Consider the following 27,701-nt stretch of genomic DNA (forward strand, 5'->3'; position numbering starts at 1 on the left):
TCCTCCTTTAATTCCATCTGTGTCTGATATTTTCTCTCTTACTTTTTGTAACTTGTCTCAAATTTCTTCGATCTCTCTGTCCATTCAGTTCTCTCACCCACTTTTCTTCCTTCTGACTTTTTGAATAGCCATCTGAGAGTCCCCCACCCAGGTATTCCTCTGCCTCCTCCCAGGCAGCTGCGGCCGCACAGGTTTTCATTACTGACTCTGAGGAACACATCAGTGCTTGAGTGGCGGTTCTCCTGATGAACAGTGGCCATCTCATGCAGTTCTCATATTTCTGAGATGCAGGGTGAGGCCATAATCTTCCCCACATTTTTATTGACAGATAAATTGAAGTGATAGAGATTAAATAGTTTTCCCAGGAACAAACAATGAGTCAATGATAAATGTTTTGCCAACTATCCACCCATTAGAAATTGGTCCATTGACAATATTCTTCTTTTATAATAAATCTCAAACAGACACAACAAGTACTCTTCTAAACACAAATGAGAACTTTGTGAAGATCTGGATACAGGCTCTTGGGAGGGTTCCCTGTTTCTCTACCCACGAGCCCCCTAAAGCACCCTCTTTTTCTCAACAGGCTCAGATGTTCAGCCCAGCTGCTCACCAGCCCGAATGCCCTTCTAAGCTGAGATACTATGACCTACTTTTCCCTCCCCTTCAATAAAACAAGACATTTGAGTTTCCTAAAGACCACTGAGCACTTAATTTGTTCCTACAACCTTCACTGGGGTCTCTAATACCACACGTTTTAATACCACACGTTTAAGGCCAGTATTAAGCCCTAGAACAATTATCTCTTGGTTCTCTCTGTTCAGCCTTTTAAAATCCCATAAATATGGCTTTCAGTTAATGTGTTCCTAGTTTAGATGTCTTGGCTGTTTGGTGGTGAAATCAGTGTGGTCATTCCTGGACATTGGGTATTGATGTGTGACAAGATGGGAGTGTTGCCCAAGAATTGGACAAGGCCGTCTCGCCAACCATCTCTGGTGGTCCATTGCATTAAACCGTCTGCCTTTCACTCTGGGAAGTTCCACAGTGCTGGCTCTATTTCTGCCACAGGTCAGTGGAGGTTGTTTTATAAACTTAAAAAATAGCCTCCTCCTTTTATTCTCATTTTTCTGTTACTCCAGCCCTCTGCCTTCCTTATTCTCCTTTCTGCTCTTAGCAAGGTACCGTATTGGCTGGAGGATACAGAAGTCCCACAATGGTGTGTGTGTGTGTGTGTGTGTGTGTGTGTGTGTGTGTGTGTGTGTAACTATAAATTGGATACACAGCAGCAAAATGGGGGAAAGTGAGGACAATGCTTTCCTCTAATTAAAAATGAAAACAAAACTCTTTCAAGTTTTTAAAGCTAACCATCTGGCCATGTTTATTCATCATCATGATAATATAAATAATAATGAACTATGTGCTTTACACGTGTTAAATCCTATGGAATATTTAAGACATATCTTTCCTTTGTATTTTATTTTTTTATACCTTTGTTTTTTAGATGAGAAGACTGAGGTTAGAGAGGGTATAGAGTTTGCCTAAGGCCACACAGCGCATAAATGGTGCAGCAGGTTTCAAACGCAGGTCAGGGTGACACCCAAGCCCATACTCTGCTGTTTCACACTCAAACGGGGTGGGAAGAACTTATTGCCATAAAATAAAACATAACAAACACACACAACATCTGTGTGATTTGCTGTCATGTTGCACAACAAATGTGATTGGAAGCACACACAAATTGACTCTGATTAATATCACTCTTATGCAATTAAGTCTATTTTTTATTGTTTCTTCCCTGATTTTGTTAGTTTTCAAATATCTCCAACCACTGTGAAAGTGCACACTTTCCTCAGATGCCCTAAAGTTCATTTCTTGCCTCACACAGTTTCTTCTCTGCCACTTTCTACTTCTGTGACCTTGGCTATATGTTTTCTAAACTTCAGTATTCCCATCTATAAAATGGGAATAGCAATAGTACTTAGTAGGTTTATTTGAATTAAATGAGCTAAAGCTAAAAAGATCTTAGTGCAATCCTTGATATAGTAAGTGCTTAAAAAATGATAGCTATTGCAATTAAGAGTAAAATACTAATCTTGTATTGTTCTCTATTATACAGTGAGAAAAGGTAAGAAATGGCTGAATGAATTCTATGAATTGTGTGATATTCATTTAGATTTTTTTCAGGGGCAATCTTATGTTCTTTAAACCCTGTAATGTAATATGAAATAATTATTCTGAATGGATCATTCTGAATTAGATTGAAAATATCAGCAAGTCGCTTTCATTCAGTTCATTTTGTTTTTCCCTCTTTTTTTCCTTTTTTCCTTTTATTATTTATTTATTTTCCCCAGTTTTAGAGACATTTAATTGACAAATGAAATTCTGTATATTTAAAGAATGATGGTTTTTTATAACCATATATTAATTTTCTTTATGGGTTTTTCAGTTTTATTGAGGTATGATTAACAATTATAAGATATGTAAAGTGTATACTAGTATCATGATGATTTAATATACATATATAGTGAAATGATTACTGCCATAAGATTAATTAACCCTTTTGTCACCTCAGTTACTTTTTTTTGTGGTGAGAATGCTTACTTAAAATCTACTCTCTTAGTAGATTTTAAGAATACAACACATTATTATTAACCGTGCTGTACATTAGATCCCCAGAACTTATTTTATAACTGGAGGCTTATACCCTTTGACCAACATCTCCCCATTTCTCCCACCTCCCAGCTCCTGGTAACCACCATTCTACTTCTCTGTTTCTATGAGTTCAACTTTAAAAAAACACAAAACTGATTTCAGAGAGAAGAAGGGAGAGGGAGAGAGAGAGAAATATCTCTGAGAGAAACATCAATGGACTGCCTGCTGCACACCCCCTATTGGGGATTGAGCCCGCAATCCAGGCACGCGCCCTGACCAGGAATTGAACCAGCGACCTCCTGGTGCACGGGACTAAGCTCAACAAACTTAGCCACACTAGCTGGGAACCTTTTGTTTTTTGAGAGTCAACATATAAATGAAATCATTCGGTATCCATCTTTCTCTGTCTAGCTTATTTTACTTAATATGATATCCTTTAGGCTCCTTAGAAGAAGTGAGTATCAAAGAATATGTGGACATATTTTAAAACAACAGTCTTCAAGAACTGCTGGACTAGATGATCTTAAAGGGTATTTTTAACCCTGAATTTCCATGGGGAAGGGAAATGAGGTCAGTGTTCAGGTCTGAGTAAAGATCCAAGGGGCCCTGTTGGAAGTATTTCCCTCATTATTTCCCTGGCAAATTTCCATGAATCCTTTCAAACCAAGTTCAGAAATCACTTCCTTTAGAAAATAGGTAGGCCCCTTCCTCTATACTACCTCCGTACCTATTTCTACATCTGTGATTATGCTTTTTACACGACATTGCAGTTATTTTGTTTCTTACTCTCTCTCCTTATTAGACTGTGAGCTTTGGAAGCCAGGAGCATTATCTTATTTCTTTCTTTAGTACCTAGAGCTGTGTCACAGTAATCATCTTTTGGGGTCACATTTCCTCTTCGTTTGTTCCGTCATTAGTATCATATACTGTGTTAAGCTTTGGGACAAGATTCCTGCTCTAATTGTATTTTTAGAAGGAATACAGTAAACAAGTAAACAAACGAAGATAATTTCAGAAAGCAATCCCTGCTCTGGAGAAAAGAAATACAGATTGAATTAATGTGGGTTGTGGTGTGCAGTGGTGGCTACTTTAAGGGGAGTGGTTGAGGCGCATTATAAGGCTACATGTCTGGCTCCAGCTGGCCTAGCCTGGAATCTGGAAACTGAAATTTATATAATGTTATTAAGCAATAATATCTCAATTTTAAAAAGTTAAAAAAGTCCTAGCCGGTTTGGCTCCGTGATTGGAGTATCGGCCCACAGACTGAAGGGTCCCAGGTTCAGTTCCGGTCACAGCGCGTGTGCAGGGAGGCAACCAGTCAATGTGTCTCTCCACATCATGGTTCTCTTTCTGTGTTTCTCCCCCTCCCTTCCACTCTGTCTAAAAATCAACGGGAAAAAAATCAGATCTGAGGTGAAGAATCTGTAGGCTCAGTGTGGCCAGAAGAGGCACATCTGTCACTTGCCTGTGGCCATGTCTGCAGACTGAGTGAGTGAGTCACATTGGGCAGAAATGTGAGCACTAAGAAGGCTGGCACCTGGGCCTCAAACCCAGGCAGTGGCTCAGTGCAATTGCATAATTGCTGTCTGCAAAGAAGCAGAGAGCAGACAGTGGGTGTCGGGATACGGAAATGCAAAGCAAGGCGTGGATGAGTGTGGGAGTGGCGGAGCTTGTTCTGGTCTTTCATGCTTGCACTTGTGCTGGCTTCTTTCCAGTCCCATCCCTCCAGGCCCGGGTGCCCGCAGGCTTCTTCCCCCTTGTGCAAACCTGCTCTGGGGGACAAGTCCCCAGTCTTCCAGGAAACCTTTAGCTTAAAAGGTGCATAAAAAGGTCCGGCTTTCCACGCAGCAGAGGTGGTCCGTTCAGGGAGTCGAGGTAAGAAAAGATTCCCCTGAAGCATTCTCCCAACTCTTCTCAAAATTAAGTCTGAATTATTATTTTTTTAAAAACCAGTTAACAAGCAAACAGCCCCCAAATCCTCACATGGTGCCTTCTCTGTGAAACCTCCTCTGAGTGGTCAACCTTCTCTCCTTTTTGTTGCCACAGTGTTTTGTATATAACTTTATTCAAGCCCTTATCATATTTTATACAGCAGTCTCTCTTTTGAGGGTGGGAACTGCCATTTTTTCACTTTTGGTATATTTTACTTGGCTAGATGTTGAATAAAGGAAAAAGAATCCGAAACCATTCACACCAAGATGCAAGGGGTTAGTATTTGCTTTAGATATTACCCCTCCCTAGGCAATACCAATGTATAGCAATAGGAGGTGGATGAGAGAATGATGGCGTATCTTTCTTACAAAGAATTTAAAATAAGGGAAATGCTTGTCTATAATAATAAAAGCATAATATGCTAATTAGACAGGACAGCCGAACGGCCTTCTGAACGTCCTTCCGAATGACCTTCCAGATGAAGCCAGGGCTGTGAGGGCTGAGGCAAGCCGCTGCAGCTGCAAGGGCCGAGCCCCTTGCACGAATTTCGTGCATCGGGCCTCTAGTAATATATAATAATGCATAGGAGGAAGATCTAGAAGGAAATGAATCAAAATGGTAAAATTATCATCTGTAATTGGTAGCATTATTGATGATTTTTATTGTTACCTCTCTAATTTTCTGTGTTGTCTGAAGTTTCTAGAATAAGTATGTATTAATATGTGTCAGATGAGAAATTTGGTTTTCCCAAAAAATATCCCTCAGAAAAGAGTGAGTCACCTTATATTCTAGTTCTTCCAGAGTCCTTTGCATTATGGGATTATTATTCTGACTTATTTTCAACCACAAAGTACTATTTGGGGAAGACACATTCACTTGAAATGACCTGAAGAAATTACAAACTATTAAATGATTATGGTCTTATAGTTAAAAAAAAAAAGAGCCAAGAAATAGAACATAAATTTAATGAATTATTTCTTTGGGGTGAGAGCCCCAAATTGAAAGCCTTAGCTTTCATTGAGATATTGTAAGACAGCTTTCAGAAGGTCCCTCTACAAAGCAATACTACAGGTGTCTGCACTGTGAAGGTCATGAATATATACTTGTAGAATGAGTGGGACAAAAAGTTGTCCTTGTGTTTTGTGAATGGGTACTTGTAGCTTGGGATAAAAATTCTAATGGCATCATCATACCTAAAACAACAACATATTAGATGGAAGAGCATATTAGATGTCTAGAAAACTGTCAGATGAATCAAAAATTTCTTTAATGTCAATAGAGGACATTTGCCAAAAAGACACATTAGCAACTTTGATCAAATACCATCCTGGTTGGAGGATAGAAGGAGGAATTATTTCTAAATTGAATACTGTTTTACATAATGTGATTTTAAATATATAGTATGCTTAATTAAATTGATGTTAAACATTGAACGTAGATGCATGACTATTTCATCTATACTTCTAAAAGCTTATATTCAAGTTGGTCAAAACCATTACAATTTCTTTTTCTCTTTTAGATAGTGACTTAATGTTAGGGTCACTTTCCATTCCTGAATACTTTGCTAATTAGAGCAAAATCAAACTTGTTATCCCTTCCAGGGACTTTTAAAATTTAATAGGCATTTATGCTTTTATGTAAGTAATTGAACTTGAATGGTGAACCCCCAGGCATCAGGATGGGAAAGGTACGTGGGGAGGCAGCTGGATCTCTGTGTCCTCAGAATTACAGCAGGGCATCAGCATAAACCTGAGTGAAGCTGGCTTTGCAGGCAAAGTTTCCATCAGGAAACATTGGACTTTGGAGCTCAGTCGATGAGTAGGCACTGGACTTATTAGGAAGAAAGGAATAAAAGAGTATGTGTCAGGGTTCAACTGCTACATTACAAACCACCCCCAAACTGAAGGGTGTAAAACAACAGCATTTGTTTGTCACTATTCTTTGGCTTGGCCATCTGGGCAGGCAGCTCATCTCCGCTCTGCATGTGTTTGCAGTAGTTAGTGGGTCAGCTGGTCGTGGACGGCCTTGTACACAGCTCACAGGCTGGGCCTCTGTCAAGGCTCCTGTAATAGCTGGCCTGCATGGTCTCTCACCCTCACAGATGGGTTTGCTCATATGGCAGCAGTGTTCAAAGAGGGCATCTGGAAGCCAAGGCTTCGAAGTCATAGGATGTCACTGCTGCCACATCCTATTGGTCAAAGCAAGTCACCACGCCATCCCAGATTCAAGGCAGTGGGGAAGTAAATTTTACTTTTGTGATGGGAGTTGTTGTAAAGGAGTTGTGGCCACATCTAACTTACTAGGGGAGAACAGCTTCTGGAAGGGGCTAGAAGCAAGAGCATGTACGGCACAGTTACATTTTGTTCATACATCCTTACTTGGAGTTCAGCTTGATTAAAACAGAGGAGGCCTGTTGAGCAGTTTGAAGTGACACCAGGTAGGCAGCCTGAGAGGCCTAAAGAACGGAAGCTTAGGAATAGGACTTTGACGTGAGGGTTAGCAAACCTCATGCCTGTGCCTCGCCCACTGCCTCAAAGGATTCCTTTTCATTCATCTTCCTTACTGTTTTCACTTTTTTTAAAAAAAATATATTTTATTGATTTTTTACAGAGAGGAAGAGAGAGGTATAGAGAGCTAGAAACATTGATGAGAGAGAAACATCGATCAGCTGCCTCCTGCACACCCCCTACTGGGGATGTGCCCGCAACCAAGGTACATGCCCTTGACCGGAATCGAACCCGGGACCCTTGAGTCCGCAGGCCGACGCTCTATCCACTGAGCCAAACCGGTCTCGGCTGTTTTCACTTTTTAAGGAAATTTTTGCTTTGAGATCTTAGAAGACCCTTTGTCATTAAAGGGCCATGTCCAGGAAGGACTTTACCAAAGCTTTTATGGACAAGGGGACACAGCAACAGTAAAGGACAGGGGTAAAGCACCTGAGTTCAGACCTTGGTTCAAGTCCTCTCTTCACCACTTAGATCCCATATGACATTTCATTAGTCACCTAAACCATTTGAATCTTCAATATCCGGTGGAGCTAAAAATAGTACCGACCTCACAGGATGGCTGTGAGGATTAGATCATTTACTTATGGATTTACCTTAGGATCTTAAGCATTAAATATGTAAGTCCTCAGCTAATGCCTTTGGATTTTCATTGTTCACCGAAAAAATGAGTAACTACTGTTGAAATTCCAGGGTCTTATTATTAAAAATAGCTAATAAAATTGAGCATCAAGAGATTTGCAAATATAAAAGGATATGCCCATCCCCAAGGATAGTGTTCTTTTTTGTGATCTGCATCCAATGGAGGTCTGTTTCAAAGCTAATTAATTCTCTTCCCTGAGAGAAAACTGACCTCTGTGTAAGCGCATCTTTCACAGAGTTGATGCTTTGCAGAAAAAATGCATTTATTCTCTGTTTGAATGTATCACGTAAGATGAATCAGGATTCTGGAGGCTGCTCTCTTTTAACCACATATCTTCTCTATGTTTAACAAATATTTTAAACCTCCTACTGTGTTATATGCCCTATGCTAGATAATGGAGATATAATGATGAATGAAATCAATATCATTGCTCTCAACAGCTGCTTTTTATACACTGCATAATATATATATATATATATATATATATATATATATATATATATATACATACACACACACACACACACACATATATGTGTGTGTGTGTATTACTCTGCATAAAATATATATATATATTTTTTTCCCTCCAGGAATATTGACAAATAGATGCCTTAATTTTTTGTTCTCAAAGCTGGATATTGTTCATGTTAACTTAACAGAAGTCATTTAATCTGTTTTGAAAAAAACAGTTCTTTTGATAGAAAACTCTAGAGCCAATCCTCAGTCAGATGGTCCATCTGTCTGGCAAGTAGAGTGGAAACCACATTGGCTGATAGTGTATGGCTTCGCTGAGCCCCTTGCCCAGAGGAAAGACAGGTTTTCATAAGGCCAGTTGTACCCCTCATAGTTTTGGTGGCATAACAACATTAGGTAAAGGAGACCTTTATCCACAGGTACCTTCTAAAAATATATTGATCTGTACTAATCCATGTAGAATTAACGCCTCCCAGACCATGTTATTTGGAATGGACTTGTCCTTGTTTTGTGTTAGTGTTTTTCACATCTCTACTAATGAATAACCCATTGACTCAATAAATAGAAAGCATCATAGTCACATATAATGGTTCCCAATTTAGACCCTAGGAGACTTCCAACTCAGGGCAAATGTAAATGAGACCTAAACAATTTCATAGATTATGGAACTAGGTTCAGCAGAAAAATATGCCATATTCTGGCTTCATTTCGTTTCCAGGAAAGTGGGTGATACCTAATTGAGGATACGTCTTGATCCCAGATGGAAGCACAACCAGGGGAAAGTACTCTACATCTTCCTGATTATTGCATTCAGAGCATCTGGATAAGGTACAAGAATTATTTGACTGCCCTACTGCATCCCACTGTTGACCAACTTTCTACAGCTCTTCTTGGAAGCATACTTTCCCCATTCTTCATCTCTTTTTCCCACTCCTGATTCATCCCTATGATTCTCTGTTCAACCATTTCCCAGGAAATAGTTGAATCAGTCACCTTGTCTTATGTCAATGCTTTCATTATAATCCAAAATGTAGGAACTAGAAATCTACAACTATCAGACAAAAAAAAATAGTGTTTCTTCAAATGTGGTAAATAGAGTAGCATGTAATCTACTGTCAGTTATCTATGAAAATGCCCATCCGAGCACTTTAAAACAAAATCCCCAAGAAAACTAAGAAATATACTTTTAATGGAGCCACTAGTGTCTCTAGGCCTTGAGAACTTTAACAAGGATCACTCCATAAAAATAGTTGCTGTAAGCATGTATAATAAATTAAACATGAACTTTAAATTATTCATTGAGTCTTCCTAAGGATGAGATGCTGTAGGGATAATGAAAATGCAATGTTAATAAGCAATCAGTAGTGATTTTTAAAAGTAAGTGAAAAAAGAAGGGTTCATCTAACTTTTGCCTTTGCTGAGGAAAGAGCTAAATGGATAACTTCAAATTAGTAGTACTAGTTAATGTAAACTTGCAATGCAAGACATTACTTTATGTATTAGTGCAATTTTATTGGTTTATATTACATGTTTAATCATAGAATAGAGCTAGAGGTGAAATAGTAGTAATAATGAAAATGATAGATTTATGAGTAACTTTGGCTGGACTTTTTCATAAATTATCCCCAGTTGTATAAGAAGCAACTGGACATAGAGAGATTGATTCACTTGCCCACAGTCAGGGTAGGATTTGAACACTTTCCTGTTGTGAGGATAAAGCTTGTATTTCCCCACTATGCTATTCTAGCCAAACTATATTGCCTTCCAAAGGTGGATTGATGAAGAGAAGTAGCTAAGGGCTTTAGAGTCAGAGTTCTTGGTTTAAATATCAGCTCTTCCTCTTACTAATTATGTGACCTTTGATAATTTCTTCCTATATAAAAGAGAGATAATAATGGGACGGTTAAGTGGTTTAATGTATACAAAGCCATTAACCCAATACCTGCTATGCAGCTAGAGTTTAGTATGTGGTATAGTTATTACTATTATCATTATTGTACTAAAAGTAAATCAAAGGAAAAAGAATGGTGTAGCTGCCTTAGATGACCAACTAAAGTGGTGCCATATGTTCTTGCTGGGTCTGGGAGAACAGCAGATTACTCACTATTATGAGTCGTCAAGCCTGGGTGATCCCAGTCTGTCTCACTCATGGCCAGCTATCCAAAGTCCCTAATGCATCCTACTGAGTGGTGCTTTTCATCTGCGTCTATCTTCTGGTGACAATGTAGGAGAGCCTTCAGCTTCCTTTGGGTAGTGTCATAGCAGGAAATGATCAGGATGGTTTCTTTTTTTTAATTCATGTCCTCTTCCTGGAGCTAATCCCAGCAGAGAAATTTCCAGGTTTTTCCTTTTTGAAACAGCTCTTCCACACTTTAGATGCCAGGCCCTTTTCTTTTTACAGAAAGCCTGATTTCATGTTCCTAGCTACAATCAAAGAACTATAGCTTTACCATTCTGTGATTTTTGAGATTCCTTTCCAAAGATGGGAGGATAGTGTAATGGGTTGAATTGTATACTTCTAAAATTTATGTGCTGAAGTCCTAACCCCCAGTACTTCAGGATGTGACTGTATTTGGAGATAGGACCTTTAAAGAGGTAAAGGTAAGACAGGGTCACATGGGTGAGCCCTAATGTAATATGACTTGTGTCCTTATAAGTGGAGGAGATTAGTACAGAGGGACCACCAGGTGAGGACACAGCAATAAGGCAGCCATCTGTAAGCCAAGGAGAGAGGCCTCTGAAGAAAACACACCTGCCAACACCCTCATCTTGGACTTTCAGCCTGTAGAACTGAGAGATAATTAATTTCTGTTGCTTAAGCCACCCTGTCTCTGGTGTTTGGTGATGGCAGCTTGAGCAGCAGCTAACACAGGTGGTCTGGTCCTCAGGTGGTCTTGAGGCAGATATTGCACTCAAGGTGCTCTCTGGTGAAGCCTGAGTCAGAGGACGAGCTTTCATACCAGGTCCCTTAGGGTCTCAGGCTTGTAAAGGTCAATGGAGGGACAGATAAGAGCCCTGGGAACTTTGAAGGCACACCCTCTCAAGAGGATCTTCTGACCTAAATATATTTCTCCACAGGTCTGAAATTTTATCATTAACAATTCATATGGAAGTCTGGAAGCCTTTTTTTGTTTTTGTTTTTTTTAGTGTTTGACAATCTCATGATAAAATGAGGATGTATTAGATCACTGGGATGCTGTTGATAGACTCCGAATGTGGGATATGGATTTTGGAGGATTTTAGAGGATTTTAGGAAAAGTCCAGTGAAGGAGAGGATGGAAAGGCACTGATCATCCAGTCCTTTCCCTCCCAGCTCAGCCTGGAAGAGCCTTTGATTGGCTGACAGGAAGAAGGGTGGAGTTTTGGGTTTTCCCTGGTGCTTCCTTCCTGGAGTTTGAGGCTGGGGGCACAGGGCTGTGGTGGTGATTGCTTCATGGTTTGATTGTTGACAGTTGCCCTTTAAGACTCTTCTTTTGAGCTTTAGGTGCTGCAACCTTTTGATCAGAAATGCGTGCTTTCACGTCAGCCTGCAGACCTAAGGGTCCTGGGTTCGATTCCAGTCAAGGGCATAAGCCTAAGTTGCGGGCTTGATCCCCAGTAGGGGGTGTGCAGGAGGCAGCTGATCCATGATTCTCTCTCATCATTGATGTTTCTCGCCCTTCCTCTCTCTGAAATCAATTTAAAAAAAAGAAAAAGAAAAAAAGAAGTGTCTGCTTTCAGTGGAGGGGATGTGGTGCAATTGGGGAAGGGAGTGTGGAGAACCATCAGAACAAACACCCTGGCCCTAGTTAAGTAGAGAACACATTTCTGACCCCTGCCCACCACCAAAGTGTTTAACATTTCCTCATTTTTTTTTTCTTCTGACTCCACTGCATTGATAACTTTAGTAATTTTGTCATCACTTTTCCTTAAAAATGCACAAAAAGAAGACTTTAACAGCAGTAAACTGAATAGCTTGTAGAAAAGCTTTTGTATTTGAGGTCAGATCAAATTTGTCCTCCAATAAGAGTTCTGCTCCTGCCCACTCTCCCACTCCCTCCTTCCCTGGAATCCTTCCCCCAACACTGGTCCCCACGCCCTCAGGATGTTAGCAGTTTTTAGGGACTAAGATTTACTTTATTTTTTTAAAAAAATATATTTTAATTGATTTTTTTTTTACGGAGAGTAAGGGAGAGGGAGAGAGAGCCAGAAACATTGATGAGAGAGAAACATTAATCAGCTGCCTCCTGCACACCCCCTACTGGGGATGTGCCTGCAACCAAGGTACATGCCCTTGACCGGAATCGAACCTGGGACCCTTGAGTCCGCAGGTCGACACTCTATCGACTGAGCCAAATCAGTCAGGGCTACTTTCTTCTTTTCATGAGATTGTTGAAAACTGAAAAAACGCCTATGAGACTCCCCAAAACAAATTGCAAGGTCATAATTTCTGACAAGGAGGGCAGATTTTGTGAGGAGGAGACTCTCCCAAAGTTTGCAGTAGGTTAGTCTCCATAATCAATGAGAGTTTTTTATGTGACTGGAATAGAAGACTCTGAGAGGAGAATCAGGGTGATTGCCTCTGGGTGAATGTAAGTAGAGATAGCCTCCTAGGAAAGTCAGAAATAGGCATCACAGTTTATTCTGAGTCCAATAGAATATTACATATCAAAGGAAAGGAATTATTAGTTAATTATTTCTTTTATACCCTTTCATTTTAAAAGTTTCATTTTATTTGAATGATAGCCATTTCTCTTTTTCTCTTTCTAGTTGTGAAAGCAGAATGTATGTCAAGGTATGGCCCCATCGATGGGGAGTGGTCACAAGGAAGGGCGTGAAACTTAAAATCCTCTTAGATTCCCACCAGCATTGTCATTATGTTTATGTTTTGTCCTCAGATTAAGGCCCACCAGCACCAGACAACCTTATTGTTCTGACCTCTGAGCCTTACCTGATTAAATATTTCAGGAGGCTAGTATTGAAAAATTTTTCATGCAGAAATATCTATCAGGATCAAAAGGGGGCAGGAACACAAAAGCTAATTTCATTCAGAAGATTGTATTTTCTCTTCACTTTGGCGGGTGTTTCCTGCTTGAGTCACTTCCCTTGAGAGGGTAACACTGGACAGCAGCCTGCAGAGCCAAGGAGAATTGTCTCAATGAACAACAGAAGATATAAACAAACTTCCTTTCAGTCCATGGTAGTACTTATTTTGCATTGGAAAGCATGTGTAATTCAAACTACTATAATTCCCATTCTTATGCCAAATGTAATCCTGGAGGAGGCTACTGCTGGCATGAGGTCTGGAGTTTGTACTGCATCAAAGCCAGAAGCTTCTTTTTCCATCTGGGCTAGGCACAGAGTTTGTTTTACAAGTATTTTTATTCTGAGTTACTCACTCTCGGGTAAATTCCAGTCTTGGGCTACTGTCGAACAGATGCCAGGTTTTGACCTAACACTTGGGCATGTAACATGACCTTTGTTTAAAAGTGTTTTGCTACTGGAAGTACAACTAGTTCTACTGAGGTTTATGTTGGCCACCTCAAGCTTGAGGGTTCATTTCAAAATTCTGATTTAGTTCTACAAGGTTTTATGGCTTGGCTACCTGAGGGGCTGGCCCTCACACTATTCCTTCCTCCCAGCTGGGAGGAGGGGTTGGAGTACTTGGCTCAGGATTTCCAGACTTTACTTTGGAATAGTCATGATGATGGCTCAAGTGTTATTGGAGGGTGTTCATATTTGAAACTTCCCTATCTGGTCGGATGTGGCTCCAGGTGTTGGCTTTTCCTGATAGGGATGTGTTTAAGTCCTTCATCTTAGGAATGCACTGTTTGTGGCACTGAATTTATTTATATGGGTGTTCTCTAAGTTGGGAGCCTGTATTAATTTCCTGTTGCTGTTGCAACAAATTCCACAAACATAAAACAAGACAAATTTATTTTCTTGCGTTCTGAAGGTCAGTAGTCCAAAAGATGTCTTAAGAAGCTAAAATCTAGGTATCAGCAGGGCTGGTCCTTTCTGGAAGCCACAGGGCAGAACCTGTTCCTTACCTTCCACTTGTAGAGCACCCTGCAGTCCTTGGAGATTGCTCCAGTCTCTGCGTTCATGGACACGCTGCCTTCTTCTCTATTGCAGTCAAGTTCTCTTTACTTTCCTCCTACAAGGACCCCATGGTTACATTTAGGACCCACGCAGACTACCCAGGATAATTTCCCCACCTCAAGATCCATAATCATATCTTCAAAGTCCCTTTTTCCATACAGGGTAATATATTCGCAGGTTCTGGGGGAATTGGACATGGACATCTTGGACAGCCTACCACAGAGTGTGATGCATATGAATTTGAATCCTGGCTCTAACAATATTTTATACATTCTAAACTAAATGGTAATAATGGTGCTAATGATGCTTATCTCTCACTAGGCTGGTGTAAGATTTTAGTAAGTAAATTAAGTAAAGCATTAAGGACCCCATAGGCATTCGGTTAATGTTAGTTTTCCCCCCATCTTCTCTTATGATAGCTGAAGAATGCAACCAATCTACCATAAATAATAACCTCTAAGAGATTTAATCAAGGGTAAATACAATATTATATATAAGTACCTAGCACCCAGTAGAATCAATAAATTCTAATTCTTTTCCCTTTTATCCTTCTTTCTTACTTCTTTTGTATTAATAACGTCTGGAAGTTTATTAGTTTTCTTAGCTGCCACATTATTTATCTTGGACTTAAAATAAATCCCAAACTAATTTTCTTTTTGTATGAATCTGTCTCTCCCATTCTATATTTATATAACACATTATATTTTCTGGTCCTAAATTTAGGATTTAAAATTTATCTTTAAATAAATTAAAATGTATTATGTGTATAGGAATGGTCCATATTTTGTGGAAGATGTTATGCGTCACAGTGTGGTGGTTAGGTGTACCCACTCTGGTAACAGACTACCTTAGGCTTGAATCCCAGCTATACACTCAGTAGCTCTGACCTTGGGCAAGTTACCTAACCTGTCTTTTGTAAAGAGAGAGTAATAATAGTATCTTATATAATACTAGAGCCCCAGTGCACAAAATTCATGCACGGCTAGGGTCCCTAGGCTTGGCCGGCCATCAGGGCCGATCTGTGTGGAGACCAGCAGGGGCCCCCTCTGGCACCCGCCTCGGTCGGCCTGGTGCCTCCCAGTCGTCGGCTCCACCCCCCACCACTGCCGCCAGTCTGCTGGGCGACCAGTGGGGCGATGGGGCGGGGGTGGGGGGTGGGTGGAGGCAGCGCTGCCCTCTTGACGCCTGGCCCCGCCTCCTGATCGCTATGCCACTGCCACCGATGCCAGTCTCCTCCCTCTGTGGGAGGTGACCAGCAGGGTGGTGGGGGTGGGGGGGCAGCGCCGCCTGCTCGCCGGCTGGCCCCGCCTCCCACTGCCACCCCCAGCCGCCGCCGCCACCAGTTTACTCCCTCTGCGGGCCAACCAGTGAGGCGATTAGGGCCCGCCCCCCCCCCCCCCCCCCCCCCCCGCTGGCACCTGCATTGGCTTGCCTGGGACCTGTGGGCTGGGGTCAGCTCCTGCATTGAGTGTCTGCCCCCTGGTGGTTAGTGCACATCATAGCGACTGGTCGTTCCACCCGTCATTCTGCCGTTCAGTCGGTTTGCATATTAGGCTTTTATTATATAGGATGATTGTTAGGAGAATCAATTTAATATTTTGAAGCCCTTAGGACAGTGCTTGGTACATAGGAAACTCTGTATGAGAAGTTGTTAAATAAATGAGGGAATAAATAAGTAAACTCCTCCTTTACTCTCAAGTTATCTCAGTAGTGGTCACAATTCCAGACACCGTTGAATGATTGTACCCTTTCTCCCTGAGCACATAGGAACCGTGTATAAACACTTATTAAATAAATTAATGAAAAATATATAAGTAAATCCCTAACTGTAGGACATCACAGCAATACACTGTGTTGTCTGGATGTAATGACCAGATAATGTTGATTGGTTTCAAAACTCTTGTCCCCCAGCCCTGCATGCCTTTAGAATTCCTCTCAACATAGTATTCCAACAGTTTTTTAAAAATATATTTTATTGATTTTTTACAGAGAGGAAGGGAAAGGGATAAAGAGTTAGAAACATTGATGAGAGAGAAACGTCCATCAGCTGCCTCCTGCACACCCCGTACTGGGGATGTGCCCGCAACACCAAGGTACATGCCCTTGACCGGAATCAAACCTGGGACCCTTCAGTGTGCAGGCCAATGCTTTACCCAGTGAGCCAAACCGGTTAGGGCTATATTCCAACAGTTCTTACAAATTATTCCAAGCAGATACCCAAGGTCAAACTGTTTCCTACCTAGTCTCCTGGGTTGGTTCTGATCCTGCCAAAATACTTTTGAGTCTTGATTAATTTGTTTTTTCTATTATCTCCAAGCTAGATTCATTCACAAAATTGTTTTACCCCCCCCCCCCTTATTTTTGAATAAAAATATTTCAAGACAGACACTAATCAAACTCCATGGCACTCCATGAGGAACCTCCTTCCATGTTGGCACAATTGTGTCTTTTTTTTTTTTTAATATATTTTTTATTGACTTTTTAGAGGGAGAGGAAGGGAGAGGATAGAGAGGTAGAAACATCGATGAGAAACATCATTGATCAGCTGTCTCCTGCACAGCCCACACTGGTGATCAAGCCCACAACCTGGGCATGTGCCCTGACTGGGAATCAAACCCTGAACTCCTAGTTCATGGGTTGACACTCAACCACTGAGCCACGTTAACCACACAGTGCTTCTTTTTTTATGTAGTTTCAGCCTCTCTGATAAAAATGCATTAATACAACCACAGATTTATAGTCCTAGAACCATTGACTTGAACAAATCATCTAATACTCTCACTTTTCATTATTAACATACATACCACTCTAAGGGGAAAAAATTAGACCTCACTAGATTTCATTGCAAGACATACTTCTTGGATGAGACAGGAATGAGGCAATGTCTGGTTCTTATTAAAAGTCATAAATAAATGGTTCATAACCCAAACAAAAGTATAGACTTTGTTATAAATATCATTACTACTCAATGCATTGTCAGTGGACCATGCTTTCAGAAACATGGCATGAGACCTTTCTTTGTACCTTATTTTAGCTTAGTTGTCACTTGAATCCTCCCTGACAATTTAACATCCAGCCTTGTATAAAATAGCCAGAGAAAGAGATGCATTGCTCACAATTGGAAAGAGTTGCAAAGGAAATTTATCCAAAGCTCAGACTAGGAAGAGACCTATGGGATTTTTTTGTTGTTGTTGTGGTTGTTTATAGGTATACTGGAGGCCCAGTGCATGAATTCATGCATGGGTGGGGTCCAGCCAGCCCGCCCCAATGGGGACCCATTCGGTCGGGCCAGTGTGGGGGGAGGGCCGCCGGTGGTTGGCCTGCTGGCCCCGCCCCCAATCGAGGTGTTGGGGGCCGATCAGGGGCTGAGCTGGCTGGGGGTGTGGGGCAGATGGGGCCCTAGATCAGGCTGGTTGGCTGCCGCAGTGCATGTTATAGCCACCGGTCATTCTGGTTGTTCTGCTGTTCCAATCGCTAGGTTTTTATATATATAGGTAGTTTTGTCATCAAACAGAAGTTTGAATGTTCCCTTTGTTGCACACTGCAGCCATGAATGAATGCTTTTTAATGCTTCTTTGCTACCACCTTGCTGGTAGAGGTGGGACAGGAAGTTAGCAAATATTTCTTAGTGAACTGGCCCAGATCTGGAGACCTGTTTTGCTTCCAGGTTCACTCTGACCTGTGAAGACTTTGCCCAGACATTGGTGGCTGTGGTGAGAAAAAGGCTATATTCCCTCTAAGGATTATGCTCAGTGATAAGAATCCCAAATGGGCACTTCAGTAGAACACTTCTTTCAGTTTACACACTCATCTCTAGAATCAAACCCTGAACTCCTAGTTCATGGGTTGACACTCATCCACTGAGCCAGAGAAGTTCTAGAATCCACTGCATACACATGCCAGAGTGGCCCCCTGACTGTGGAACCCTCGACCACATGGTGAACTTCCACTTGGAGCATGTTTTCCTGTCTTCACTTTGGTGTCCTGGTACCACTTGGGGGTAAGTTCCAAGGCTCACATTGGGTGGAATCTGGGTCCTGGACTTTTTACTCCCATGAGACTTCTCATCCCTAAATGATTTAGAGCAAAATGAATGAGCAGGAGGAGGGATGGCTCCTAATATTTGAGCCCCAAGTACAACCCCGCTATTGGTGAAAAGATGGAGAGCCTTAAGCCCTTCACATCCTCTATCGTTTGATGTTTCCTAATTTAGTCCCTGAAAATCCTAGCTCCATTCTTTTGTGATTCCTTCCATAGGCAATGAACTTCCTTGAACAGTCACCAAAATCTGAGATTATTTATTGATCTCAGAGTAAATTCTTCTTACTGGAGGAGTTCATTGACATTTGAAGATATTTCAGGGCGGTCCTAGAGAAAATATATATTTAACAGGACAATTGTAAAATATTAAATATGAGCTCATTGTGCGGATGATAGGAAAGTATGTCGGTTCAGAAGAGAGTTATATATGTTTGAATCCATTTTTTAAAACAGTGGTGGTATGTTTTCACCTATGTGGTTTTTGAGGTTTTCTTCACCAAATATTATTTGAACAAAGAAATAATAGTAAATAGCTAAATAAGTAGCTCTTATTTTGTGTAGGAGAATAAAAAATTCAATCCTTTGTGATATGACATAAGGAGAAGTTTCTCAAGTTGCATATTATTTTTATTACAATGAACATAAAATAACAAATCACTGTAATACTATGAACAATAAAAATATATTTTTAAAAAGACAAAAGAATAAAAGACAATGAATCACTAAATTTAAGCCTATGGGTTATGTGTGCATGCTTTAAACACTATTTCAACAATAAAGTAAGTAATTCAAGAAAATTCTGCTTGTAAAAGACTCACAGCAATACAAAAGTGAGAGATACTGAAGGAACATAATATAAAACATCCTTCTACAACTCGGTATTTACTTGATAATTACTAGTTAATCGCATGCTTTTCAGTTTAACTTTCTCTTAAAGTTTATATGTATTTTGATGTTTTGATTTCATGTATAGTATACACAATTCTTGGCTACATGAGGAGGAGGAGGTTTTTATGACTAAAAGTTAATATTACTGTTTCAAGTGAGAAGAAAGTATTAAACTTTAAAAAGATTGCTTAATCAAAAAGTGTCTCTAGTTACAGAGGAATGCGCAGTCAAAGCCAGAAGATGGTTAGTAGAATGTTCCTCTTTTAAGCCTACTGAAACCTGTAGATTATTTATTAATGGTAATTAGCTGACATAACATTCATAAAGTTGTAGCCTTGATGTGTGACAACACTGTGTTCATTGTACTGCCAAGACCTTGGTCTTAATTGCAATAGCTGTCAAGTCGTCTCAAAAGCAAACTTAGCAATATTAAATTTTACCTATTAGTTTAATGAAATATATTGTTCCATGTGAATGAACTTTCTGGATAAGTGAAGTTCACCACTTCCAGCACTGATATTTCCTTTAATGAGATTGTAATCTTGAGGACTGGGACCAAGAGTTCTTTATTTAAAATACAGTATATTTCCTAGTGCAAGTACTGCAGTGTTGGCCACAGGCACTTAAGAAAGACCTTTTGACTTTTACATAGTTTATTTTTCACAGCCTCATTAAAAGCAGTAGGGTGGGGTGGAAGGAATCCTTTTACATAATCTGGTCCAATTATTTGTTTATGTGTTTTTATCCACTCATAGACACTTAGCGTTCTGTTTAGTTCACCTCTGTACCCTTGGCAACCATCATGGTGCCAGCTCAGTGGCTCTCACTAAGTGTCAAATGATTTGACCTGAACTGCTTTGGAGTTAGATACTCTGAGTGTGTGTTCTCACTTTGCCAATCACTTAGCTGAGTGACTCTTGCCATTTACTTTACTTGAGTCTCAGTTTCCTCATCTGTCAAGCTGGGAAACTACTGCAAAGTTTTTATGAGACTCATGCACCTAAGCTGGTGTCTGACATGCAATAAATGTCTCCTCTCTTCCCTTCCCTTGTTGCTTTACAGGACAGATATTCTTTTCCTTCAGCTTATAGATGAAGTAACTGAGAAAAGTTATATGACTTACCAAAGTCCACTTTATATTTAGAAAAAGCACCAGGATAAGACTCTGTCTCCTGACCTTCTACCCATGATTCTGCTGTGAGATCATGCCGTCTTGTGTTTGTTTACCAAAGTCCATAAATAGTTATTGGATTTGGCTGTTTAAGCCCAAATGAAGAAATAGGTAAGATAATATATTCCAGACTAAAAGACAATGGAAATGTTATTAATTTATGCAACAAATGTTTCTTCGTTGTTAACTCAGCAGAAAGTGCTACGTTTAGTCTTTATGTAAGGTTCAAAGTTGAATGTTGCAAAGTCATTGCCTTAAAGAATCTACAAGTGGTGGAAATAAAAAGACACAAATCTAAAAGATGATGCTCCAGTGATGTGCACAACACAAGCCTCACAAGTGGTGTAAAGTGCTCAGAGAGTTCTGAGGGGTGAGAGGGATCACTTCCAGAGGTGGCACGTTTGGACAGGTGTAATTATCCCTTCCTCCACCACAGTGGTGTGGGGCTTCCGGGGACTTGAGCACTGCTCCTTCTCCAGCTCCTCTGCCAGTGTTACGTATTCCTTGTTTTAGGTCCTGTCATTAGAAGAAAACGCCTGGATTTAGATTCAAAGCTCTTTATAGAACCAGCTGTGCAATTGTTTCTGCTGCCTTGTCCCCATCTGTAACAGCTGTTCTGGAGAGTATTGCCTTTGCTGCTCACATTTAATTAGTCACTAATGACCAACACGGGCTATAAATGAACACTTTGCTCATTGTTGATGATTCAGGTTAAACATGGCAGATGGTTCCTTATGCTGAATTCTCCAACAAGCATTTATTACAAGAAGATGGACACACCAAGTTCAACAGAACGGCCAAGAGCAAACAGTTTGCAGATGGCCAGTGTGCATGGGGATACTTCACCACAGGATACTTAACCACAAAGTTCAGTCTTCCTTTCGAAGCAGGTCTTCCTTTCTGCTTTCCCCTTTCTTCCTCCTTTCTTTCCTCCTTCCTTCCTTCCTTCCTTCCTTCCTTCCTTCCTTCCTTCCTTCCTTCCTTCCTTCCTCCCTTTTTTCTTTTTTTTTTCTTGTGGTCCTACCTAAGGGAAGTATATAGAAGAAATATAAGCTATGATTTCTTCCTAGGAGGAATTGGCAATAAATTTAGGGAGATAAAACCTGAAACATAAGTGATGTGTGAATATAGATAAGTATAGGGCGAGGCAACCCAACCTATACACTTAAGGGTGGAGAGAATTCAAAGTGAGTGATCCACTTGAGGTAAAGCTGGTTTGCTTACTTTCTTTGCTGCAAAGCAAGTTACTTCAGGTTCTAGTCATTTAATTCTCTATGTATTTTGTTCTTTATTCATATTAGCATGTCTGCATTGGGGGTGGGTGGGATTTTTTATCATCCAATTCAAGCTGACTGATGCTTAGTTTTTTTCCTCATTTTCTGATATTTATAAGTGTTCAAACTTAAGGCCAATTTGAAATGAGCATGGCCTTTTAAGCCTCCAGATGTCCTTATCTTGGTGTGACTATGTCTTCCAGTGGGATTACACCAGTGGTGCATAGGTGTCGTGATACTAAGAGGGTTGTTTTGACCACAATTTGATTTTACACTCCAATTAAAACTTCCCATTGGCTAACCATTGCCAGGGAAATCCTCGGGAGTACAAAGGAGTGGAATCAATAATATACTGGATACTGTGCTATGTATTTTAGACAAATTCACTCAGTTGGTGTTCACAGTAACTTCAGCTGACAAATGAAGGAACTGAAGGTCAGTCCAGTTGCTTAAGACCATATGATGGAGCTACGATTCAAACCTAGGTTTCTCTCACTCCCAAATCCATGCGCTTTCCGCTGCACAGAAAACTTCCGTAACACAAGGCTTGGAAAGGATTCCCAGATGCCAGGAGGGCAACAGAATCCCAGATGTGCCAGTGCCACTAAATCCGCACCCTGGAGTCAGGGGCTCCTGGTACTCTGGGAAATGCTATGGAAACTGAGTGATGTGTGTAAGGAGGGAGGCTAGGGAAAAGGGGAAGATACGTGTATAAAAGATGCTCTTCTGTCACAGTTTGTGTTCAGCTATGTCTGCTAATATTAAAGTGCTAAAGAAGGTCTGTGTTCCCAGAGTTACAGCTTTATAGGAGCATTGGTCTCTCGGCCCGCCCACGTGTTCACAGCTACTTTGGGGAGAGCAGTGGTACTTTCTCTGGTATGATCTCCTTGTGGATCCAGAACCAGTGTCCCCTCCGACCCTCTCAGGGCCAGGGCCAGGGCCAGGCAGGAGGCTGCGGTGTTACAAATGTGGCTGGAGAAAACGAAGAGCAAAGGGATGTCTTTTCCTGTGGTAAGGGTCTTTCAGAAAACCTAAGTCAGTTCCTTCTATCTGGCTTCATGAACTGTGCAAAAGGTTGGGGCACCTGGCAAAGAAAGATTCTTCATAAGACACATCCTGAGCCTGGCTGATGGTTGTCTCCTGAATGCAGAGCTGGGCGCTGAGCAGAAGTGGGCCAGACCCCCGTGCCTCCAAGCACCTCCTCAGAGGTTTGGGGGGTTGCACAGACTTAGGTCATTCTCCATATGTGGAGTGAGGATGTCACATGCTATATTCTGGGCTTAGCACATTCTCAGTGTTCAAAGAATCAAACATCCTTGTTCATTAAACAGCTAATTGGTGACAACAGATTTATACCATGTACTTTTCCTTAATAGTTGGTTCTATGGGCTGAACTGTCTCCCCCCCCTCCCCCCAAATTCATTCAGTACCTCACAATGTAACGGATACAGAGTCTAAAGAGGTAATTAAGTTAAAATGAGAAGACGAGGGTGGGTCCTACTCTGATATGACTGGCGTCCTTGCACGAAGAGACGATCAGGACACAGACACCTGTGGAAGGTGGAGGCCATGTGAGCATGAAGATGGCCCTCTGCCAGCCAAGGAGAGAGGCCTCCGAGGAAAGCAAACCTGCTGACGCCTTGGTCTCAGATTTCCAGCCTCCAGAACTGTCAGAAATAAATGGGTTGTTTCAGCCACCCAGTCTGTGATGCTTGGTAATGCCAACCCTAGAAAACGGATACAGTGTGTTTTCAACATTCTTTTTTTTTTTTTTTTTTTTTTTTTTTTACCATTCAAGCTCTGGGCAGAACATTCAGCCATGGTCATTTTTACCACAAGCCAGCCTGGCTTGATACTTCTATTTAAACTGCCAGCAAGATTTATTGAGAAGCTGGTGAAAAAGGGAGAACAATTCAAATTAATTTCACTGAGATGTACCGGAGGATGTAAATAGCCCTTGGTTTGAAAATCTGGTTAAGGGTTCTGTCAGTCCAGAAAAATGTTGCTGGAGAGAGAATAGCAGGGAAGGCTGTAAAAGTGCAGGCTTATCATGGAAGGGGGTGTTTTGATCTGTGTTTTGAATAACATGGTTGAGGTTAGTGATATGTTTATTTCAGACACAGATGATTAATTTTAGTGATTATTTGGTGTGCATTATTATCAGCTGTAGAGTCAGCAAATGATGTGCTCTGCAGCCCTCGGAGGCGGGGTCACAGGGAAAACAGCACTTGGTTAGCCATAATTCATTAACCAGAGTTCATCTTCAGTCTGCTCTCAGGATAAATATGTGTGATTAAAACAAAAACAAACACGCAAGCCTTTTATAAAAATAATCACAGTTCCAGAGTACATCCTAGGATTCAGTATAAATTCAGGCCAATCTCATGTATCATGTATATCTATATACAAACATCTGTTTAGTATGAATGATTAAACAGGAATTAGGATACTAAAGTAATGCTAATGTTCAATTATCGAAAATTGAGTTAATTTTTTTTCCCCTATAGAATTTACTAAGGCAAGGGAGTGAGCTGATGATAGTAAGAGAGCATTTTATATTGCTGGGATAGAAACAAGGGGGAATTCCTATTTAATTGTGATCTAAGAAGAAACTTCAGTGAATAAACCTCAGCCCTTAAAAACAGAGGTATCCTTGTGTTTCTAGTTCCATTAGCAATAGCCTTTCATACCAGTCTCCCACATGTAAATGTTCACTTGTTGGCTTTCAAAACTTTCTGATATTTTTATTAGAGACAATAAATATTTTTAGGAAAGGTTTTTTTCCAAGAAAATATAGCTGTCCACCCCTGGCACCTTGGTCAGAACTGCCGGGTGGGCAACCACCTTTAGCGGGTTTCTTCACCGTGGATGCTGCAAGCGCCCGATCAGAACCTCCATCCTCTCTCACCTGGACCACTGTAGTAGCTTCCTATATTGTAGAGTCTGCCTGTTCCTCCCCTTAATCTTCAGTAGTCTATGCTTCACACAACAGCCAGGCGACAATTTAAAATCTAGGTGTCATTGCATGGTTCTCCTCAGGACTTCCCACCTGTCTCAGAGTCAAAGCCAAAATCCTAACAATGGCCTTCCAAGGCCCTTTGTGACCTGCCATGTCCCTCTACTCTTTCCATCACTGGCTCGATTCACCCTACTCATCCCCTCTACCTGGAGAGAGAATAGCAGGGAAGGCCTCTTTGCTGTTTCTCATTTCTGCCAAGCCTGTTCCCTCTGTCTGAATGCTCTTTCTACAGTTGTTTATATGGCTCTTCCCCACCCACTTGCTGGGTTTTTACTCAGTGTCCCTCTCTGCAACCCTGCCACCCTCCCCAAGCAGCACTCCCTCTCCCCTTTCCATGATTTGTTTTCCCCTGTCACTCTGAGTACCACATGACTTAGTCTCTACTTGTCTTATTGTCCTTCTACTAAGATGTAAACTCCAGGGAGGCAGGGATTTTAGTCTATTTTTGGTCACTGCCTAGAATCCTATTTGCCCATAGTAGTTGCCGGTCAATATCAGTTTAATGAATGAATAACTGATGAGGACTTTTTAAGTAACTTACTTACCTGTTTGCCAAAGGGGAGAGCAAGAGAACACAGAAGGAAGCTAAATAAAATTCTAACGATGGGTTAGGGCACTTACTGGTAAAGAAACAGGATGGAACAGCGGAAAATAGTAAATCATTCTAATACCATTGTGCAGTCTGTGGGATTTGACAATAATATATATAAAATCCAGAATGTATAGATATTCCCATAGTAATCTCTTTCTATATATTGATATCATAGAAAAAACAAGCCGGCTATTAAGCATTCTCTTTCAAGGTAATAATTTTTTTTCTTTATTTTTTTGCTTGTTTACCTAATCATATATGTTATAAAAATTAAGAGTAGTCCATTTAGAGATAGGCCATTTCCCAGAGGTTTGACAAGTAAAAATTCACAGATGCCATTTTGTTGTTACTATTGAACAGATTTTTAAATGAAGAAGTCTAATGACTTGACTTTTGTCATTGCATCTGCTGATTACAGCTGTCCCTAGGAAGTAGATTAGAATATATATATTTTTCCATTCTCCTCAAATAAAAATCTGACATAACAATAGCCATTGCTAATTTGAAGATGACGATTTCAGCATTTCATGATTTTGGAGCCCAGTTTATTACAGAAGAGCACTTGCTTGTCTGCTCATTCTCAAAGATAAGTGAAGCATTTACGCGCTGTAAAATGATTGGGTGAGGTTTACGTATGCTCTCAAAGGAGGAACCTATTTCCTGGGTTTCCAAAATATATGGTTTTGGAAATATGTGATTTTGCTGGTTTCTAAAAGATATGATTCTTCTTTCAGATAGTGTTATTGACTACCTAAGTTTCCTCACAGTGTATATTCATGTTTTCTCCCCTTTCCCTACCAGCTCTAGAACCCACGTAGTTACCATTTTTGGTTCTCTTCATTACTCTGATAAACTTAGATTTTCATTTGATTGCTTGTAAAGGAAATTATTTTTCTTCTGCCTGAAGGATTTCCCTTAATATTTCTTATCGGCCAGGTTTGCTATTGATAAAATCAGCTTTTGTATATCTGAAAAAGTGTTTATTTCACTTTCATTTCTGAAGGCTATTTTTACTGAGTACAGAATTCTGTATTGACAAATTTTTTTTCTTTTACTTTTTCAAATATGTCGCTTCATTGTCTCTTGGTTTTGTTATTTATGAGAAGTCTGCTGTCATTCTTAACTTTGTTCCTCTGTACTAAATGTGTCTTTTTCCACTGGTTTCTTTTAAAGATTATCTCGTTAATGTTGGTTTCAAGCAATTTGATAACAACATGATGGTGTAGTTTTATTCTTGTTTCTTGTACTTGGAGTTTGTTGAGCTTCTGTAGTTTTCGTTTTCATCAAATTTGGAAATTTTCAACTAATATTTCTTCAAATAAATTTTTAGTCTCTTCACCTCACCCTTCCTTTGGCATTCTATTTACATAGATATTAGGCTGTTGATGTTGTCCCATAGCTCACTAATGCTTTGCTCATTTTTTACCTAACGTTTTTTCTCTGAGTTCCACTTTTTATAATTTTATTGCTTAGTTTCCAGTTCACTGATGATCACTTCTGCAGTATTTAATATACTATTAATCTCTTACAGTGTATTTTTCATCTCACACATTATATTTTTATATCTCAAGAACTTTCATTTGAGTCCTTTTATATCTTCCAAGCCTCTATGTAATATTATTCATACCACTTTCCTCTAACTTCTTTTTTTAAAAAAATCTTTATTGTTGAAAGTATTACATATGTCCCTTTTTTTTTCTCCCATTGACCCCTTACCCTCCTCCACTAGGCCTTCATCACCCAATTGTCTGTGTCCATGGATTATGAATATCTATAATAATAAAAGCATAATATGCTAATTAGACTGGACATCCTTCCGGATGACCTTCCAGATGAAGCCGGGGCTGTGAGGGAAGCCTGGGTCCTGGGTTCCAGAGGGAAGCTGGTGCCGGCAGCCAGGGGAAGGCAGGCCTATTCCTGCATGAATTTTGTGCATAGGGCCTCTATATGCATATAAGTTCTTTGGTTTAACCTTCTCACCCACCCACCCACCCCTGCCTTCCCTCTGAGATTTGACAAGTGAAATGCAGTTTTAAAAACTGTTCTAATGTCTTGGTCAAATTCTAATTCTGTCATCCATATAATTTCTTGATTTCTATTGGCTGGTTTTTCTCAAAGTGGACCATATATTTTCCTGTTTATTTGAATACTTGGTGTTATGGGTTGATTTATACCTCCCCCTCAAATTCATAACTTGAGGTCCAAATCTTCAGTATCTCAGAATGTGACCTTACATAGAAATAGGGTTAATACAGAGTTAATCACATTAAAATGAGGTCATTAGGGTGAGCCCTTACCCAATATGACTGATGTCCTATAAAAAGGGGAAATTTAGAAACATACACACACAAAATTAGCCATGTGAAGAGACACAGGGAGAAGACGGCCTCTACAAGACAGGAAAGAAGGCCTGGAGCAGATTATTCTCTC

General features: G+C 40.4%; 1 long non-coding RNA gene across 1 annotated transcript in view; it reads left to right on the forward strand.

The window, feature by feature from the left end:
- The first annotated feature begins 8,941 nt into the window (after positions 1–8,941).
- LOC307093332 overlaps positions 8,942–27,701 on the forward strand; it is a 105,702-nt gene continuing 86,942 nt past the window's right edge. The window contains exon 1 of the long non-coding RNA XR_013812952.1: positions 8,942–9,033. This is a non-coding gene — a long non-coding RNA (uncharacterized lncRNA). The remainder of the gene's footprint in view (positions 9,034–27,701) is intronic.

The sequence above is a fragment of the Cnephaeus nilssonii genome, assembly GCF_951640355.1.
Source record: "Cnephaeus nilssonii genome assembly, chromosome: 21".
Classification (NCBI taxonomy): domain Eukaryota; kingdom Metazoa; phylum Chordata; class Mammalia; order Chiroptera; family Vespertilionidae; genus Cnephaeus; species Cnephaeus nilssonii.